Here is a 20,100-nt window from a genome sequence, read left to right on the forward strand (position 1 = left end):
CACTCCAGCTGTAGGTTTTTGAATGGGAGACAATGTGCATACCACACAGAGCAATCCACGGCCTAGGAGCGGACTTCATACAAAAGAAAATCACCATTTATGAGCTGACTAGAACACTTGGATCCTGCGACGACATCTGCCTAGAACTGAAACAATACACAAGGAAATGGTGGATCTGTATTTTCCTGCCTAGCTGTAAAACTTTGTAACTCACCCCGAGAGCCATACGAACTATGAAGGACCATCTAAAATTCAGCTCTGAATGGGTTGAAAACATCTGAACAACACACACGTGTCATGAAATGAGCACACAACTGTGATGAAGTGGGGATTAGACTGGCCTGGGGTAGACTGCAGAGAAGAAGAGGGGTGTCGCCATGGGAACGGTGGTAGGGTCTAGCCTTCCCTATAGCGGGCTAAAGGGTAAACTGGGGAGCAGATGTGACTTAAGTGGGCCACTGACAGAGTACCTACGACGGAAACTGGGGAGAGAGAGGTGTCCTGATCTCATAAAGGATGGACCGCAGGGCACAGGGAACATCCCCCCTCTCCAAGGAGGGACCCATGGGGGTGGTGGCTACTGCTCACCAGGCTGTGCCAAAGGGGTGGTGACATGGTTGTCACCCTGCTGGGAAGCCACACTTCTGCATACAGTGTAGGGGCGTTAATTGCAGCAGACCACATGGGAATGAATATGGGCCACACTTAGTCATGACAGAGAGGGTAGGAATGGGCATGACCACTAACCAACCCTACTAAAAACTCGCACCTCTCAAATTCTGAACTAAACACAACCATACCTCTACATCACAACAAACCCCACGCACTTCACTACACCACAACAATGAAACAAACCACATATAGCAAAAATAGAAGGGGTACCTGTTTTAACGTCCCTAGTTCTACAGGTCAATCAATCAGAGAATACAAGAGAACTCAAACTAGTAGACAGAGGTAAGGATGACGGAATGCACAGGTGATTTTTGACTTGGTTTCAATTCCCAAGATTTTATTATTTTATTCAAACAAAAAATGCTATGTCTAAAAACATATTAAACATTTCATACAACATTATGGCCCATTCACTTTACATTCGTTCACATGCATACTGTTCTCATCAATCTCTCATTCCACAATTCATTCTTTTGAAAAAATGGTCTGTATATAAAAAACAGTTAAACATCTGTTATATCTCCATGTGATTACAATTCATTATAAAGCATCCCCACGAATTTGGGGTATTACAACAGTCTGTGTTCTCTTATTCCCACAGAGAATCTGTGGGAATAAGAGAACACAGACTGTTGTAATACCCCAAATCAGAGAATCTGTGGGAATAAGAGAACACAGACTGTTGTAATACCCCAAATCAGAGAATCTGTGGCAATAAGAGAACACAGACTGTTGTAATAATTTGTGGGGATGCTTTATAATGAATTGTAATCACATGGAGATATAACAGATGTTTAACTGTTTTTTATATACAGACCATTTTTTCAAAAGAATGAATTGTGGAATGAGAGATTGATGAGAACAGTATGCATGTGAACGAATGTAAAGTGAATGGGCCATAATGTTGTATGAAATGTTTAATATGTTTTTAGACATAGCATTTTTTGTTTGAATAAAATAATAAAATCTTGGGAATTGAAACCAAGTCAAAAATCACCTGTGCATTCCGTCATCCTTACCTCTGTCTACTAGTTCGAGTTCTCTTGTATTCACAAACCACACATAGCCTTGCCCAACAGCACATGGGGGCTACAACCTAATGACACACCTACGCTCAGCGAACGGTATCAACCGAACTGAAGCTGCCAACAGCACATCACAGTTCTCTTGCTCTTTCTCCCACTAAATCCTACTTACCAGCCTTCCCCCTTGATTTACTGATCCGCCAGAGCGCCAAGAAACCATGCTGGTGGCAACAGTGTGTACTATAAAAACCTTTCGCCTAACAACATAGGCAGAGTGTATTTCAGACCATTTCAGTAGATGAGCCATTCATAGCAATACATGAGGACAAGGTGAATTTTAGAATGCAACCAAGGTTTTCATCTAATTTCACATCCACATTTCATGTCAACCAAACCATTGAGCTTACTGACTTCTTCGAATTCCTGGAAATGCACGCAGACAAATATTTGCACATGTTGGATGTATGGCAACCAGTCATGTGCTTTATTTATTGTTAAAATAAGGATGTCAATTTCCAACAGAAATGACTTGCGACAGCATATTTGGAGATGGCTGAAGCATTCCCAAAAAGGGTGCCTGTACAACAGCGCAAAGAGGAGAACAAGTGGTGAGCCAGTTTGAGGCTGTACAAAAGTGTGACATTTACCGGGCACAAAATGAAACAAACAGAAAAGGTACACATAACAAAACAGGTTACTGACAAAGGTAACAATAACCCAAGGGGGCAAGAGCTTCAAACTAAAGTGTACAATATGAATATACAAAATTATATTAAGCACTATTTTCTACATGGACAGAAAAAACAAATCTGTAATACTAGCTAGTTTTTTATTTAATTTGCCATAGGGCTGGAAGTCAGTGACTAAATCCGGTATTGCCAAATAGTTTGTATGATTCATTCAAGAGTGCTACAATTTTGCACAAAATTCACAGCAAGCCCCAATGGCACATTCCACCTGAGGAACTGGACCAACAATTTCAAGCTTAGCCAATGTTCTGTTTACCATTATTTGCAAGGAGGCAACATGGAGTTTAGTATGCACATTTAGAAAACACTTCTGCATAGATACAGACACACAAAAGCAGATTTGCAGGTGGGGAACCAGTGTTATGTAACTTGTCTTCGGCTATAACCTCTGCTTGCCCGCATCCACTCACAAACATTGCTTGCTAGTTTATGCAAAGCATTTGAGTCTAAATAGATTCACAACTCCCAAAATCAAATGTTACTTACCCACTAATAGTCTTCTGGTACTTACATCTGTTTAGAGCCACATGCACAAACCCTACATTCCTATGGTGGCAATGCAGGCATACCACAAAACGCATTACTCTAGTACAAACAACCTTTTGTGGGAATCTGCACATGTAGGAGAGAGATAGTATAGCACGGATGCACTTTTCGATGTCGCCTTTTACTTTTGAAGAAAACGAATTGTAATTTTCTGGCCCAGCCAATATATGGCGGAATATTCAAAGTGCGTATGGTTGTTCATATATATGAGATATAGGTGTCTAACCCCCCCCCTTTCTTTACCACCCAACTATAGATCCATCACACAATGCAACTCGCACAACTACATCACTTAATGGGTTCCACATAGCAACCTCTGCCATATTGACCTCAAGCCAACGCAGACAACACCTCATACTACTAAAAAAGAGCTTTGGCATGATTGTATCACATGCAGCTGCCATTACAGACATTGTGACCACCCAACTGGGCTCACTATTCATCACTAAAACCTGACTCACCCCTTCCCACATCCTCAATACCTTCACTCCGAACAGTTACAGCATTCAACTCTACAAGGTTGGCAGAGGACTCCTGCACATTTTCCTGGCCCTGCACCTGACTAGAATTACCCACTATTGGCTAATTTGAAGCAATTTCCTGCCACTTCCCCTCTTCCCCCTCTCATGCAAGGAAACGGTCAATGTCTACCTCAACTATAGGCTACACAAACCCAACAACTCCCCCATTGATGACTTCTCTGTTCTGGTCAGAGCCATGTGTCTCGGACTCCCCATCATCTTTCTTGGGGACTTCAACTTCCCAGGTAGCATGACCACCAATATAATGAAGGAAGCACTGCTCCACCTGTTAGACTCGACTGACCAAGGGCAACATACTAGGCCTCATCACTGCCTTTCTGACACTCCATTTCAATGCTTATACCCCTTGATGGGTTTGATCACTTTGCCCCTATTTGCACACAGGCTAAGCCCACCAAGCTGACATTCTTCTCCTTCAAAGACTTTCCCATTGAACCACTCATTGATGCCCTTACCTACTCCATCATGGCCCCAGTATGAGAACTTCAGTGACGTACAGATGCTTTCAACAAAACACTGAAGGCCAATAGTAACATGCATGCCCCAGAGAAACAACAAACCATCAGACTTAAACCAAAAGTTGCATGTCAGAGCCTAATATCAGTAAGAGGTATGAGAAAACGTGGTGCAAGCCCAAATCCACTTCTGAACCCCCCCCCCAGACTTTCTGCAAGCAACTGATCAACACAATAAAAGCCACCTACCATTGTCCATGCTAGCAGGAAAAGTGAAGCTGTCTTGGATGCAGTCAGAGTATCAACCCACTCTCTGAACTGCCAATCCCTCATTCCAATCAGAAATCCATGTCCATTAAATTAATTAATCGACAAGATCAGCAAGATCCACCAAAATATAATTGCCAACCATTTAGCACCGACTGTCAGTTATCCTAAAGTGTGAAACCAAAACATTGAACACCTTAAAAACTCTATGGATGACATGACCAACAACGTAACATCTTTCAAATCTAACTCCTACTCAAATGACATACTGGCAGCCTCCACCCTCAAGCCACTCCCCATGGAAGCACTCCATCCATTCATGGCTATCATCATATCATCCTTCACCGAAGGAACATTTCCCACTACCCTCAAATTGACCCCTCACACTCTTTTTTTCTTGGCAAGATCCTTGAAAGAGCAGTACCCAATTATACATTTACACCAACAACCTCATACAGACCAACCAGTCTGGCTTCAGACCCAGATGGTAGACAGTGACTGCTACTATACAAGTGGCACATCATTCTCTCTGCATCGAAAAAGCAGTCCAACTTAGACACCCCTTGCCTAGCCCCTGAGCATGGCAACTCAACTGGCAATGTCAACCATGATAAAAAATCTCATGGGCAACGGTCTCACCTGGACAAGCCGGCACTATAGCAAAAAAAAGTGCTGCTACCTCCTCCGATTAATAAGAGGGATCCACCCCTGCCTCAATTTTGCACACAGAACCCTCACGATCATCTCCTTGGTATTATCTAGGATAGACTGTGCAAATGGTCTCTACCTAGTAATGCGCACGAACACTTCACCCAAAAAACTACAACGCATTCTAAAATACTGCAGCAAGACTGAGAGCAGATCGAAGAGACATCACACCGGCCCCAAAAACTCTACACTGGCTACCAGTAAAGAAATGCATCATTTTCAAAGCTCTATGCATCACACATAAATCATCCAAGCAAAAATCACCCAATGCCAACCAAGAAGAGACTTGCGATCTAGCTCCAACCTCCAAATAGAAACAAGACACTATGAGAAAAGAAAATTCAGAGAAACCACCTTTTCCTATGTGATAGCCAAACTATGAAACCCTATCCCAAAGGAAATGAGAATGACAGGAGACCACCTAACTTTCAGGAAACAACTAAAAACCTGGCTCTTCAACTCACCAAGATAAACGTAGACCAACTATACAACAACCACCGTCACGAGCGGTCCGCCCAGCCCATACAATGACTGCTTCTACAAACCATAAACCAGAAACAAGGGATACAGAATGAAAAACAAATACTCAAGGATCACTTAAAACCCACACTACAACACATGGCCAGAAGGCTGGTGAATCAACCCACCAAAACACACAAACCGCACATCACTCTCTAACCAAGCTACAAACCCAATAACGTCTGACAACAAACAACTCAAACACTGTACATGGCCCTTCCAGACACAACCCCAGTCGAGAAAACAAAACACACACAGAAACCTCACATGCACAGAAGACAGTTCCTACTGGTTCTACACACATCAACAGACCACCACAACATCTATCCTATCCCTGTTCCCCTCACTAACCAACCCATCTTACAGAGCCATGTGAGTACCTGGAGACCATGAGAATGGCAGCGCTGCACCGTATAAATCAACTTATAACATCTTTTATGATGGCTACCCCTGCCTTCTGGTACACCGCCTTCCCTCAGTGGATCATTAAGCCCTGATTTATATACTAATCAACATGTGTTAATCTGTGAGACCATGTTCCAGAGGTTCACTTTCTACCAAGAATACCAACATCAGTTAATCCAGTCTATAGGCCCAGATCACTGCCCCACATAGAACCTGTGCAGTCTTTGAGGAATCTCAGGGTATTGTCACTACTTCCATGGGGGAAGCCCCATCCCATGAGGCCAGGGAGGTGAGGCCGCTATCTGACAGCCCCACAGGCAGTGTTACTCTGCGGGTGGACCCCATGGGGCGGGAAGCCCTCCATGGGACCAGTGACAATAGCCTTGGAAGAACGCAGTATTCACCACCTTCAATTCTGTCCCATCCTTCCTTTCACCCCACTCAATTGCCTGTAGTTCCCCAAACCTCTATGCATTTTTCTAGACTAGAGGATTCCATTCATATATATCATACTAGGACAAAGAAGAGGGAAGCTTACCAATTGGAGTGCTTGAAAACACTGACCTGATGAAGATAAAAGAAGGAGGCAAAAGTTCACAGTGGAACCAACATATGCGGTACAGCCTGCTCAACGCTGCTCAGGTGATAAAAAAGCAAGGAAGGACTGTGTACCTTGTCAAGCCAGCTCTGCGGGAGCGAGGAACCAGATGCCAGATCTATGCGGGAGACCCGAGGGGAAGAGAACGAGATGCTGCTGAGAAGGGGCGAGTGTCTTTAACTGCTCTGTGCAGCAGGAAAAGCCAAAGCCAAAAGCAAGAGAGAGACACACAGCTGAGGACACGAGAGAGAGCATACTACTGCAGAGCCGCTAAGAGCAGGATACTGAACGCAGAAGCAGTGCAGAAACCTCACTCCACTCACAGGACAGACCAGAGACAGCAACATTACCCCAAGGTATGGAAAGGGTCAGGTCATCTGGTGGGACGCGGGGGCACCACATGAGATAAAAAGACATATACCATTATCCCGAGAGGCACAAAGGGATAACGAACAAACTGTAGAAGCTTGAACAAACTTTACAAAATATCCAATGTGGAACAATATCTGGCAGGAGAGTACACCAGGTCTGTTCAGTTGGACATTGAGTAAAGTAAGGGGAGATAACCCACAAAAACAGCACAGCAGGGTCTGGGAACCATATGAAGTTGGGCGACCTCCACAGAAGCAAAGCACATAGGCCAAGGAACCATACAAGATAGAAGAAACACACAGTCAAGAGGCTGGGGCCCAGAACAAGTTGGGAAGAGCCAGAGATAAGCTAAATGGGTCAGGGATCCACGCAAAAGAGAAAGAAGCAACAGAACAAGTCACAGAGACCCTGAGATAACCCAGTGGGTCCTGGGACTCATGCAAGATAGAAAGAGAGATGCAAGAAGCTGAAACAAGGGGTCGAGGACCCGCTACTAAAGGAAGAGACAGGTTCTGGAACTTCAAGATCTATAGTCCAGTCTGGCAGGATAGTGCACCAGACTTGACGCTGCAGTCTTTGAGTGGTAGAATGAACAAGGGGAAGGGATTTACCCCCCGATGGCATCTGGTTACTATGTTGTGCTTAAACAGTCCCTATAAGAAGGTCAACAGTTAAGTCTGGCAGGTTAGTGAATCAGACGTAATACATTTGCGAAATAAAGAAAAGAGAAGAACAAGGAGAAGAGAACTGTGCTTAAGTAGTTACTCATTGTGTCTTCTCATCAAGAATTGAATATTTTACATCTGCATCCAGAATGAGGGAAGCCTCTCTCTTGATCAGGAAGACGCACAGTTTTTTCGTTGTTACTTTACCGTAAGGGACGGAAATAGGTTTGGACAAAGGACAGTGGACATTTGACTTTACAAGACATCCTGACAGAGTCCTTAGTATTTTTGTTGAGGTAGGGCAGCCCCTCGTAGAAATAGGGCAATATAGGTTTTCCTTTTCTTTTTAAGTAAAATAAAAGTCTTTGCCAACAAGCATGCCACCACTGTGTCCGATTCATACTTCTGCACCATCATCCTCTCAACCTTGATCTTATACTTCTACATGGAGCCCTTGTGATTCCTCCTTGACAGCCACAACAACATCCACATCCACTAGTATGCAGTCAACACTGCTCACCGGACTACCCACTGCCACCCTGACACTGATGAAAACTGTCCTCAGTGCCGCAGCCCGCCACATCAAAGGCTTTTCCAAATTAGACCACATGACACCCACAATCACCAAGCTACAAGCACACATCACCTTAAAGATCACCTGCATCATTTACAAAGCTGTCATTTTGGATGCTCCCTCCTACCTAGCCGAAAAGGTTGCCATTTCTGGTCACCAGTGCTCAACAACAAGCGATGGCCTGGCCAGATTGGAGTTGCAAAAGGGAAATAAACACAACTGGATCTATGCCTTCAGGCTGTTTAACGCCCTAACCTACTAGTACCCACCCTCACGAAATTCAGAAAGAAGCTCAAGGTGAGCCATCCTTATGCACCATAGACACTGTTAACTCTCGTGCTGGTGGATCCCCACGCCCTGATGTGGCCTGTGCCCCGTGACCTGTGCCCCCTTACTAGTGTTCCTATCAATCCCTGATGAGAGATTATTAGAACTATAGAGATGTAACAGCTAACGTGGTGGCCGTATAATTGTATAGTTAAGGTTAGATCAAACTTTTCATAGGACAATACAAAAATGCTTTTCTGTGTAACTTTTGTTCCCATAAATGAAAGATCACCAAATCTGGCATGACACTTACTTGGTTGAATCCAAATGTATATGCCAAATGTGGTGAAGCCTAATTAAAGATTTCACGCTGAAAACCATTGCTGGAAAAAATTACATGTTTTGTGCGGTTCTTTCAATAGAGACTGAAAAATACACTATTTAGCTCAGAATCTCACATTGACGACCTCAATAAATTTCACCTTAATATGTGCTGCAAAATATTAAAATCACTTCAGCCAAACTAGAGAGATTCACTTTTTAATGCTCCATACACGTACTATCTGCCTGCGTGCATGCACCGTAGGAGCAGAGGGACAAACTGAATAAACAATATACTACAAAACCCCCCCATACACACCTTTTAATTCATAGGAGGTATGATCGGATTAACAAAATGTGTATAAAATATACCACGAAAAGAAAAATATCCACAAAACACACATCTGTGAAACCGGATATGCAATATGACCACCGTACATGCTCAGTAGGGTCAGAGGGAAAAGACAAAAGAAAAAGTATCCCCCCAAACGCACATTTGTAGCACCAAAATATATGTATACACACACAGCAACACACTCCTATTAAGTCATTCACGCTAGCGTTAGAGGTATAAAACTAATAATATTCCACAAAACACACACACACCTGCAGCCCCAAAGAAAACACGGCAATATTCGGCTATGCAAATTATGATACAACACCACAGTTGCATGGGCCAAATGAATTTCAAAGTATTCGACGCAACATATTGTCAGAGGACATGATAAAAGAAGGAATATATTGTGCAATAAATAAAACCATCCACAAACTATTCACAACATGGAAGCAAAATGTATCTAAAAAACATAATGACCATAAAAGAACTCACACACCATCTCAAAATGCTGCTGATATTGTTAGGGGTGTTTTCCTAAAGTCCACTGTGGAGGTAGACTTTATAAAACTATCCCAATGGTTTGTGGACCGCCAACTCTTAGTGTCAGTCTGCACTACTCATGGAACCTTGGTAGAGTGGCAGTCAGGCTTATCACAAGAGGAAGGTGTGAGCTGTAGGTAAGTACATTGAACCTAGCTAGTAATGCAATTCAAAGAACCACTTACAAATAAATGTATATTAAAATATGTATTTATTATATTTACAAAATATATACTTGTAAATACGTACCGCATTAACCAAAACACTTTAGAATATGAAGATAATTTTCAAAGGCCACTGTTTGGTTTGTAGTTGCTCGTGGTTACAATTGTTACAGCTTTTGACACTAAAGACAGTTCTACCAAATTATCAGTAACAACACACACTCAGACACACACAAAGAAATACAGTAATTGTATTTAGTTAGCAAAACCATATAAGATAATTACTTTTTGGAAGCAAAACGGTTAGTGTAATACTAGCAGAGCATAAGGTTCTAGAGGCAGTCTCTTTGCAACAGCTAGGCTTATAAAATCCAAAACACAACTTTAGCTAAAAGGCAGTTTGGAAAAGCTAAAAGTCTTGCAAAGCAGCAGAACAATGGACTCGGTAAAGGGACGCAAGCAGCAGCATGGCTCAGGTAAGAGGGGGATACCTTGGACACCTCTACATGTATTCCAACACTCTGGAGTGACTTTTTGGATTAAGGTACGCAATACCCCCCTGCCCCCACAGTACCTTTGGTTTGAAAAAATATTTGTGGCTGTATTTACCTCGATATTGCAGCGCTGGACCCAACCTCTGGATTCCTTGGTCTGGTGAAAAAAGGGAGGACAATTAATGGGATCTCATAGCAGCAGTCTTGAGGGAGGACCACTGGCATGGATTTCATCAGCTTCTCTGGTCAGTCTGCGGTTTTGGCGCCTTTTCTGCTGCACCAACAAAGGGCATGATTTGCCCGGGTATAACTACTTTGATTCCTGGAGTCCTGTACTCTGGTGAGGGGACTTGGATGTGTTGGACTGCGTCTCTGGAGGTTCATCTGGAGCTAAGCAAAGACTTGGACGGATTAAGCCTTGGCAAGATGATGCACTATGATGGGGTTGGAGGTCTCCTGCTATTCACGGTTTGCAGCTCTTGAATGCCACAGCACCTCAGGAGATAGCTCAGATTGTAGTTCATCCCACGGCTGGTTGGTCCCACCCGCCAAAGGGAAGGAGTTGTCCTCTTTGGAGTTCTTCTGTCGCATAGAAAACAGGGTCAGGACAGCAGTGGTGGCTTCACAGTGTTGCAAGGGGTCGGCAGGTGTCTCTTGTTTTCTTCTTCTTTGGGTACTCCAGTTTACAGTGGTCGACTTGCCTTTCACCTCAGGAACCTCACCTTTTATTCAGTTTCAGTTACAAAATAACACTCCTCTGCAATCTCTCTCAGTAGTTTACAGAAAGGGGCGGGTGGTTGTCCAATTAGGACAGCCAGACCACCAGTGGAAGCTGGTTCCATTCAGGCACTCAGGCAGACAAAGAGCAGGGAGAGGAAAATCTCATCCCTCACTTCATGCCTGCCCAGACACAATGGAGCATAGGCAGGGACACCCAAGGGATCCAGCCAAAGGCAAAACACTCACACAGACCTCCCCTCCCAGAATGCTATGGGCTAACCAAGAACAACCATGCTAGAAATGGCTAAAAAAGAAAGAAGCTACCAGCATAGTACTTAGGTGCCCCTATTGTGCACAACTGAAACTGTGAATACAGTCTGCGGTAAGAAATAGCACAATAGTCGGTAGGATATGTCTACTGCCACAGCCATAACTAGAAGGTTGTCTGTGACCAAAGTCACAGGAGCAGAGAGATGGGGGATACTAAGTATCCCCATGGAACGCCACATAAGGTAGTGTGTGCCAATCTCTCAGAATATAAAGTTTTAGGAGAGATACAGTATCGCTCTATCCTTAAGAGCAGTAGAAAGTAAGGTTAAGGAAAGAATCTCAAAGGAGAACACAAAGGGTTCCTAGCAAAACTCCCCATAAGGAACTGCTTGCTGCAATAGTAAAATACAGATGCCTTAAAAGAGATATGGGGGAAAGTAGACTCCATAGAAAAAAGTAAAATACAGAGAACAGAGTTCAAAAAGAGAGAGCCCATAAGAATCAATATGTGGAAAAAGGCTACCCTCATTCAGGATATAAAGAAAAAGGTCCAGAAGTCCAACAGAAAGTGCTGGGGGTCTCACTAGGAGAGGGCATGAAGCATACAAATGATAAATCTCCCTAACTCTCGCCCCACACCCCACACTAGGAACAGGAGACTCCTGGATGAATCTCTTGATCCAGTCGGTCATACTTTCTGGAGAGACCATCAGCATTCATATGTTGGGTACCTGACCTGTGCCCAATAGGGAAGTCGAAGCTTTGCAGGCTTATTGACCACCTGAGCAATTCTGGGTTTTATCCCTTCATCTGCATCAACCCCCTTAAGGGTTGGTGGTCATTTTGAATCCTGAGTAGTTCCATACAGGTATGGCCGGAACTTTTTCAAGGACAATATATTAGAAATACATTCACCTTCAATTGTTGCCCACCTGGTTTCCCTATCTTTTAGTTTCCTTCTAATAAAGCAGATGGGGTGCTCCCCGCCTCTGCTATCAAATTGACTGAAGGCTGCTCCTATCCATGTATTGGAAGTTTCAGTCTGGACTAAGAAGGCCCGAGTATAGGCTGGCGCAGTCAGCACTGGAGCTTTACACATGGCACCTTTCAGCCAGTGGAAGGCTTTTTCACATTCCTCATTCCACTTGACCTTTTAAGGTACTATGGAGAGGATACAGTACTCATTGGAGAAGCTATGGTCTCATAGTTCTCAATGAAGTTCCTGTAGCAACCAGTAAGAAATAAGAAGGCTCTTACTTGAGGTTGAGTAGCCCAGTTTTGTACAGCCTGTACTTTACTGGGTAAGGACTTTATCTCCCCTCATCCTACCTCATGGCCAAGGTAGACCACCTTACTCTGACCAACCTGGCACTTACTTGCTTTGATGGTCAGATTGTCCTGTTGAAGGTCCTGCAACACATGTTCCAGGTGGCTATGTTCTTCCCAGGTAGGGCTGAACACTGCAATGTCATCCAAGTATGCAATACAGACGTTCTCTAACCTATTCAGAACAGAGTCACTACCTACATGAAAACTTTCTAAATGGTGGAAATCAGAGCACTCAAGACATGCATGCAAGTGGGTCGCATACCCAGAGGTTTACGAATATTAATTTTTCCAACGTTTGAAGAAGAGGACATTGAAGCTTTAAACAATTGGGGACAGATGTTGACCAAAACATCCAAAGAAATGATGAACAGAGTAATGGAACAATCAACTAAAGTTCATGACCGCACCCTTAAAGAAATTGCATCAATATAAAACAACAAATGGAAAATCTAAATTTACCAGAATTAACTTGTAAAAACTACCAGATACTAGATGATTTTCTGATTAAATATACAACACAATTCAAATATAAGAAACATAATTTTTTTTCATAAGAGATGAGAATGATTATAAAAACAAAACGATCTATACTTTCCACAAAAAACATGACCAAAGAACCACTAGCAAAACACACATCCCTAAACCAAAAGTGCATCCAAAAGCCATTGAGTCTCCCTCCGAGATTGACACTGCTAGCAGCAGTTACACAGATTAAGACACTGTGGGAAACACAAACCTGACAGGAGTCGAATGTCATTTTTTAGAGGAACTCAGGATATACAAAAAAAGCACCAGAATAAACTACCAGCAAACAGACACCTCAACATAGGGACCTTCACAACCACAGATCAAAATATTTTGAACAAAATAAGACCCACAAGACAAGAAAGAGAGGAGGCACTAAGAAATTGAAATGCAGGAACACCAGGAATGCAAACAAGATCCCAACAGAAGAGCACGGGATAAAACAAATAGATTTGGTCATGAATTTATCAAACTTAATCATTAAAGACAAACTAAAGTCGGCTTTTAACAAATGACTATCGTTCAGTCCCACAAACAAATATGACTATTTTCAAACCAGTGTTGATATCTACACATTTTGTAGACAACTGAAATTGAAAAATTTGAGATACACACAGGAGGAAACGCCTCTGAATCCCTCGAAACTGATGGTCGAATTCATGGAAAATACAGTCCTTTTACAAAATCTAGAAGGCCCAGAAGATTATCACAGTTTAGAGAGCTTTGCGGAAGAACAAACATACTTTAAAATCTGACAGAAGAAACTACCCTGAGACCTAATCTACATTTGTTCCATTATTAGCATCAGACAATGCCATATACATCTTCAAAAGAGCAGTTACAGAGGATCTAAGAACACTCTATCTTTCAAATAGCAAATCTAACATTCGCGATAACCTAAGACTAAAAACAAGGATGGCCTCAAGAATATACAAAAGGCTGAGAACTACATTGTAAAAGCAGCAGATAATGGAGGTAAAATAGTAATTATGAATAAGAATGACTACATTAAAGAAGCACTACATCAACCTAATGACAAGCGTTGTTACAAGAAAAACTAACAACCCCCTTGCAGAACTACAACAAATTTGGAGATCCAAGAGAAAAACTGGTATGATGAAGGTCTTTTGAATGATGATGAATATAACTTCATGAATACTAAATATTCACGCTTGGCAACCATATATTTCATACCCAAAAGCCATAAACAATTAAAGAAATTCCCACCATGTAGAATTATTGTGAGCAGTATTGGATCATTTACAGAGAGAATCTCAGCCTACACTCATGCCCATCTACAACCATTAGTCTCCGGTTTGGCTTCCTTTATAAAGGATACCACCCATGTACTTCAGCAACTGGATTCTATCACCTGGCTGAACACTTACCGATTTGTTACACTAGATGTGACTTCACTATGCACCAGTATTGAACATCATAAAGGAATGGAAACTACCAATTACTTTTTGAAGTCAAGATCGGTTTCATACTTCGAGCAAACAAAATTATCATGACTATGTTAGAATTCACCTCAAACAAAATATTCATCTTTAACAATAAAATGTATCAACACATTCAAGGGCCAGCAATGGGTGCAAAGTATACACTCCTATGCCAATTTGTTTACGGGGCACTACAAAATTGAACATGCGTGGGTATACCCAGCCTTTAGCAACACAAAAGCCAATGTAGTATTTTGGGGCCATGTCATAGACGACATCATTATTATTTGGGATGGGGATAGACAATCCCTTCTCCAATATGTAAAGTATTTCAACACCAATGACTACAACATCACATTGACAATGAATGAAAGCACAGAGAGAATCTGTTTTCTAGATTTTAACATATATGCCAACAACAATACCATACAAACCCCTCTATACAAAAAACCATCAGCAGGCTACAGTATCCTGCATGCTTAAAGCAACCACCCAATCATATTTTAAACAACATCCCCTATGGAGAAGTTTTAAGAATCAAGAGGAACTGCACTGAAGAATTGGAACATGAACAGCATAACCAAAACACATTGACGAATTTTAAAAAGAGCGGATATCACATAAAAACCCTCAACAAGTCAGAAACTAAAGCTCTTTTAAAGAACAGAACAGAACTTCTAAAAATTATAAATCAAACAATCAAGATGTCAGCAAATAAAGTCAGATTCATTACAAATTACAGCTCCAATACATATACAGATAGCAAAATATTACGAAAGCATTGGAACATTCTACAACTAGACAACCCTCTAAAAAACCAACATTGACTTGAAACCATCAATCACTTACCGGAAGGCTAAAACCATCAAAAACCAGGTGATTCCCAGCTATATGAAACCAGCTGTTAAACTAAGTACTCTGGAGCAAACTTGGAATCTGATGAAAGTGAAAGCTAACTACAAATGTGGAAATTGCAAAATATGCCCAAACATGATGAATGGGCTCAAAATTGTTGACCTTCCCAGTGGCACTAAGAAGGATATCCGACAACTGTAACACCAACTATGTGCTGTATGGCATTCAATGTTTATGCCAAAAGTGGTACATAGGCAGCACTATCCGTAAAATAAAAATCAGGATCCTGTAACACTTCAGAAACATTAAAAACAAGGATATGTGAGAAAATCAATTAATTGTTTTTTCTGAATACAATTTGTGACTATCCGAAGCATTACTGTTTCAATCCACAAACCACTCCCCTAAGTGGGTAATTTTGAAAGCAGGTGCAGAGATTTGACCCCATTTTCCATTATAAACCCATTCAGAACATGATTAACCGTTCTCTGAAAAGTGGCAGGTGCATTCTTTGGTCCAAAGGGCATGATCATAAACTGGTACAAGTGTTCTGTGGTTGAGTATGCTGTTTTCTCCTTTACATGGTCAGCCATGGCAATCTGCCATAACCACCTGTCCTGTTAAAAGTACTAAGGAATATTGCTGAGCCCACCTTATCCACCAATTCATCTGTCCTTGGAAAGGGATGGGCATCAGTGTTGGTAACTGAATTTAATGCCATACAGTCCACACAGGATCTAAGTTCTTAGTTCCTGCCTTTGGTACTAACACAACTGGGCTAGCCCATGGACTTGTGGAATGCTCAATTACTCCGGGGTCAAGCATCTTGTTGACGGTCTCCTTTATGTGATTCCTCACATTATCTGGCATCCTGTAGCCCCTGCTTTTAACAGGCACACTATCACCAGTGTCAATGTCATGTTGGCCCCAAGGGGTCAAGTCTGGTGTAAGTGAGAACAGAGGGACAAACCGAGTTAACAAAGTTCTGCACTCCTCCTGTTTCTGCATTGTCAGATTAGTAGATAGTTTTACCCCTTCTACTGACCCATCTGAAGGGGGTCCCCTTAGAAGATCTGGGAGAGGTTCACTCTCCTCTTCGTCTTGATCAGAGGCTAAGAGCAAAGCTTCCATCTATGGTCAAGCAAAATAAGCCTTCATAAAGTTAGCATGAAATGCCCCGAGGGGCCTCCTTGGGGTTGCCCAAGTCTACCAAATAATTGCCCTCTCCATGTTTTCCTACAACCTTGAAGGGTCCTGTCCATTTGCCCTGCAAAACCATCTATCTTACTGGAACCATGATAAGAACTTGTTGGTCTGGAATAAACTATGCCATGTTAGCCTCCTGGTCATGCCATTGCTGGACCAGAGCTTGACCAGTTTTCAAGTTCCCAGAAGCCTCTGTCATCATCTGAGCACTCTCCAGACCCTTCTTAATCAGGGCCAAATGGCCTCAGACAGGATGACCACAAAGTAACTCAAAGGGACTAAAGCCCTCTCCAGCTTGAGGTACTACTGTATAGGCAAAGAGAAGGCATGGCAGAAGAAGGCCCCACTTTCTTCTAAGTGGTTCATAGTACTATTAAACTTCTCTACCAACCCATTTATCTCAGGGTGGAGGACATTAAGAACTTGTAGGTGACCTCACATGTTCTTCACATGGCCTGCATGTAGTGGGACATACAATTTGACCCCCTGTCATATACAACCTCCTTAGGAAATCCTACTCTGTTAGAAATACAATGTAGGGCCTTAGCCACTGCCTGAGAAGTAACCGTTCTCACTGGAATAGCTTCATGGTACCTAGTGGCATGGTCCACAACAACCAATATAAATCAGTTGCCTAAGGAAGTTGGAGGGTCTAGGGGACCAACAATGTCAATCTGCACCCTCTCAAAAGGAACTCCCACAACTGAGAGAGGCACCAAAGGTGCTGCATTCTTGACTCCACTTTTACCAGATAATTGGCAAGTGTGACTACTCCTACAATGTTCCTCAACCTCTGCACCCATCTTGGGCCAGTAGTAGTACAATGATATCCTCTCCTTGGTCCTTTTTTAACTCAAGCGACCAGCCAGGGGGACTTCTTGTGCTAATTGTAGGAATTTGGAACTCAATTCTTGGGGTACCACCAGTGTCCTGAGGTCCCCTGGAATAGATTCCATAGGCTCACTGTAGAGGAGTCCATGCTCCGAGTACAGCCTATGCTTCCCAGGTTCTTGCCCTTCACTCTGGGAAGCTGCCTGCTGACACAGACATTCTAGCCTTCTAGAGAGGGGTCCTCTCTCTGTCCCCTTCTGAAATCTGTCCTTCAGGGTCCACCTTCTGTAAACAAAGTCTGCAGCTCAGGATGGTCTCTAGGCCTCAGATCTTACAAACAGGGTTGAATCTCCTCCACCTCTGACTCATCAGAAGATGATTCTTCTGGGGATTCTTCTGGCACCCACTCAGCCTCATCTGTCGGTGGGGTCACAGGTGTGACCTCTTGTTGTGCTTCTACATGAACTTGCTTGCTTGAGGAAGTTTTGGTCCTGGGGCCCTTCTTTCCTTGGAGAATCTGGGTTTCCCCTTGGTGTCAGTTGGAAGGTCTCTTAAGGTTGCCTCCCTTGCTTTCCTTGTCAGCTCCCCTCTCTTCTTAGAAGAATGCTTTGGGGTTCCGGAAACTACACCAAGGGCATTCATATAATTTCCAAAGAGTACCCTACCTGGCACTTCAGACTGGCACTCACCACGATGTTAACAGTGATGGCATTACATTTAATGATAGATGGCAGTATGGGACACATTTGGACTGGGTCTCCTGCTAACTTAGCAACTTCCTCATGTTGAAAGAAACTTTCATCTACCACAGTTATACTTGCCCCAGTGTCTCTAATGGCAGGGGTGTCCTGACCATTTACAAATACACTGTCTTTATAATACTCCTTAGTATTATCAGGAATGGAATTATAGACTTCAATGTTCTGTTGTTCCCACTGTCCCACAGATACTAAAGAAACTCTAGCTTGAACACCAATGGGTTCTTCAGCTGGAGTGTGAAAGCTAGTACCTGTCATTGATATATCCACATCATGTGTGAATGCTAAGCTGAGAGATGGGATCCCTGAAGGTTTACCCTTACGTCTTGGATCTCCTTTCACATGGTCACCAGACCAACAAACCACACAGTTCCCAAATGTCTTTTGGAATGGGGGTTTCTGATAACCTCCCTCTGTTTTGGGCCAAGGGATTCCACTAGCCCTATAAGGTTGTTTAGGAGAATATCTACCCTTGTTATGTTTGTGGCCGACTTTTGGTGGGAGAATTTTGGAATTATCTTTTACATCTTTCCTGTGCTTCTTCCCATCCTCTTTCTTGTGAGCAGCCACAGAATCCTTTTCTGTAGCCCTGTTGGCCACTCACAAGTCAGCAGCTAGTGCTGGCTTTTTGGGGTCCATTTCCTTAGAGTCAGCAAGGTACTGTCTCTGCTTTGGAGAACAGGCATGACGAGCCATCTCAAACCTTCATAAGTGCTCACCTTGTAGCCCTTAATCCACCCATCTACGTTTTTCAGACTTTCACACACCCAAGTGGCCCACAAGTTACCATCTCTTTTCCTGTGGTCCCTAAACCTTTTTAGGTATTGGGAAGGGGTCTTCCCAAACCTGGCTATCAGAGCAGTTTTTACCAACTAGTAATCTTGTCTGTCAGCATCATTCAACTATATCACATCCATTCTAATGGAGCTTAGAGATTACCTATGGAACAAACTCACTTTCGCATATATCTACCACTTTACATGTAAACTCAAATGTACCCAGCAAATCAAGAATATCGGTTTTAGCATCATACACACCACATTTTTAGGGAGATGAGGCTTCCTGTTACTGGAGGTGTCCGGCATAGAGGACTCTGAAGCAGAAATGGAATCAAGGGACAACTTTTTTCTTGTCATGCTCATGCTGCATCTCTTTTACCCTGAGTTGCAGTTCCTTTATAATGTCTTTGTCTCTCATTTCAGACTGAATCTCCAGTTTCCTAAATTCAAGCTGCATTTACATTTTTTCTATTTCTAAAACCAGCTCAGCCGACATGTTAGACATAGGTAGGGATGAGGCCAGAGGATTGGGATGTGGATTAACAATTACATGTTCATCCACATCATCATCCTCCTCACTTTCTGGAAGATGAGGGCTAAGTGTTATACTTTAACCATCATTATTCGCCAGATCAATTTTGGGAGTAGATGTTGCAGGCCTACTCGCAGATACTTGGTAATCCAACACATTTTGGATTAACTCTGCTTTCTTTCCTTTTGTACTAAGACATTTTTCCTTACATCATTCTTTCACTTTCTCAACATTAAGAGGAATAAGAGCTTCTGCCTTATAGTTTTTCATAGTGGACATGGTTTAGTACTTTACAGTATAGTAGCCTTGAGGATGGATTATTTGAATACAAAACAACCAGGTGTCCCTGTAATCCAACCTACACAAATCCCACCAGCTGTAACACTGGTGTTAGGGGAGTTTTGCCTAAAGTGCAGTTTGGAGGTAGACTTTATACAAGTATCCCAATTGTTTGTAGATGCCCAGCTCTTAATATCAGTTGGTCCTACACATGGAACCTTTGTAGAGTGGCAGAGCATTCAAGCTTGTGTGAGCTGTAGGTAAGTACTCTGAACCTAGCCAGTAATGCAATTAAAATAAAACACACATAAATGTATATTAAAATCTATATTTATTATATTTACACCATTTGTA

Source organism: Ambystoma mexicanum, chromosome 7p, assembly GCF_040938575.1.
Source record: "Ambystoma mexicanum isolate Mex_15411 chromosome 7p, UKY_AmexF1_1, whole genome shotgun sequence".
Lineage (NCBI taxonomy): Eukaryota > Metazoa > Chordata > Amphibia > Caudata > Ambystomatidae > Ambystoma > Ambystoma mexicanum.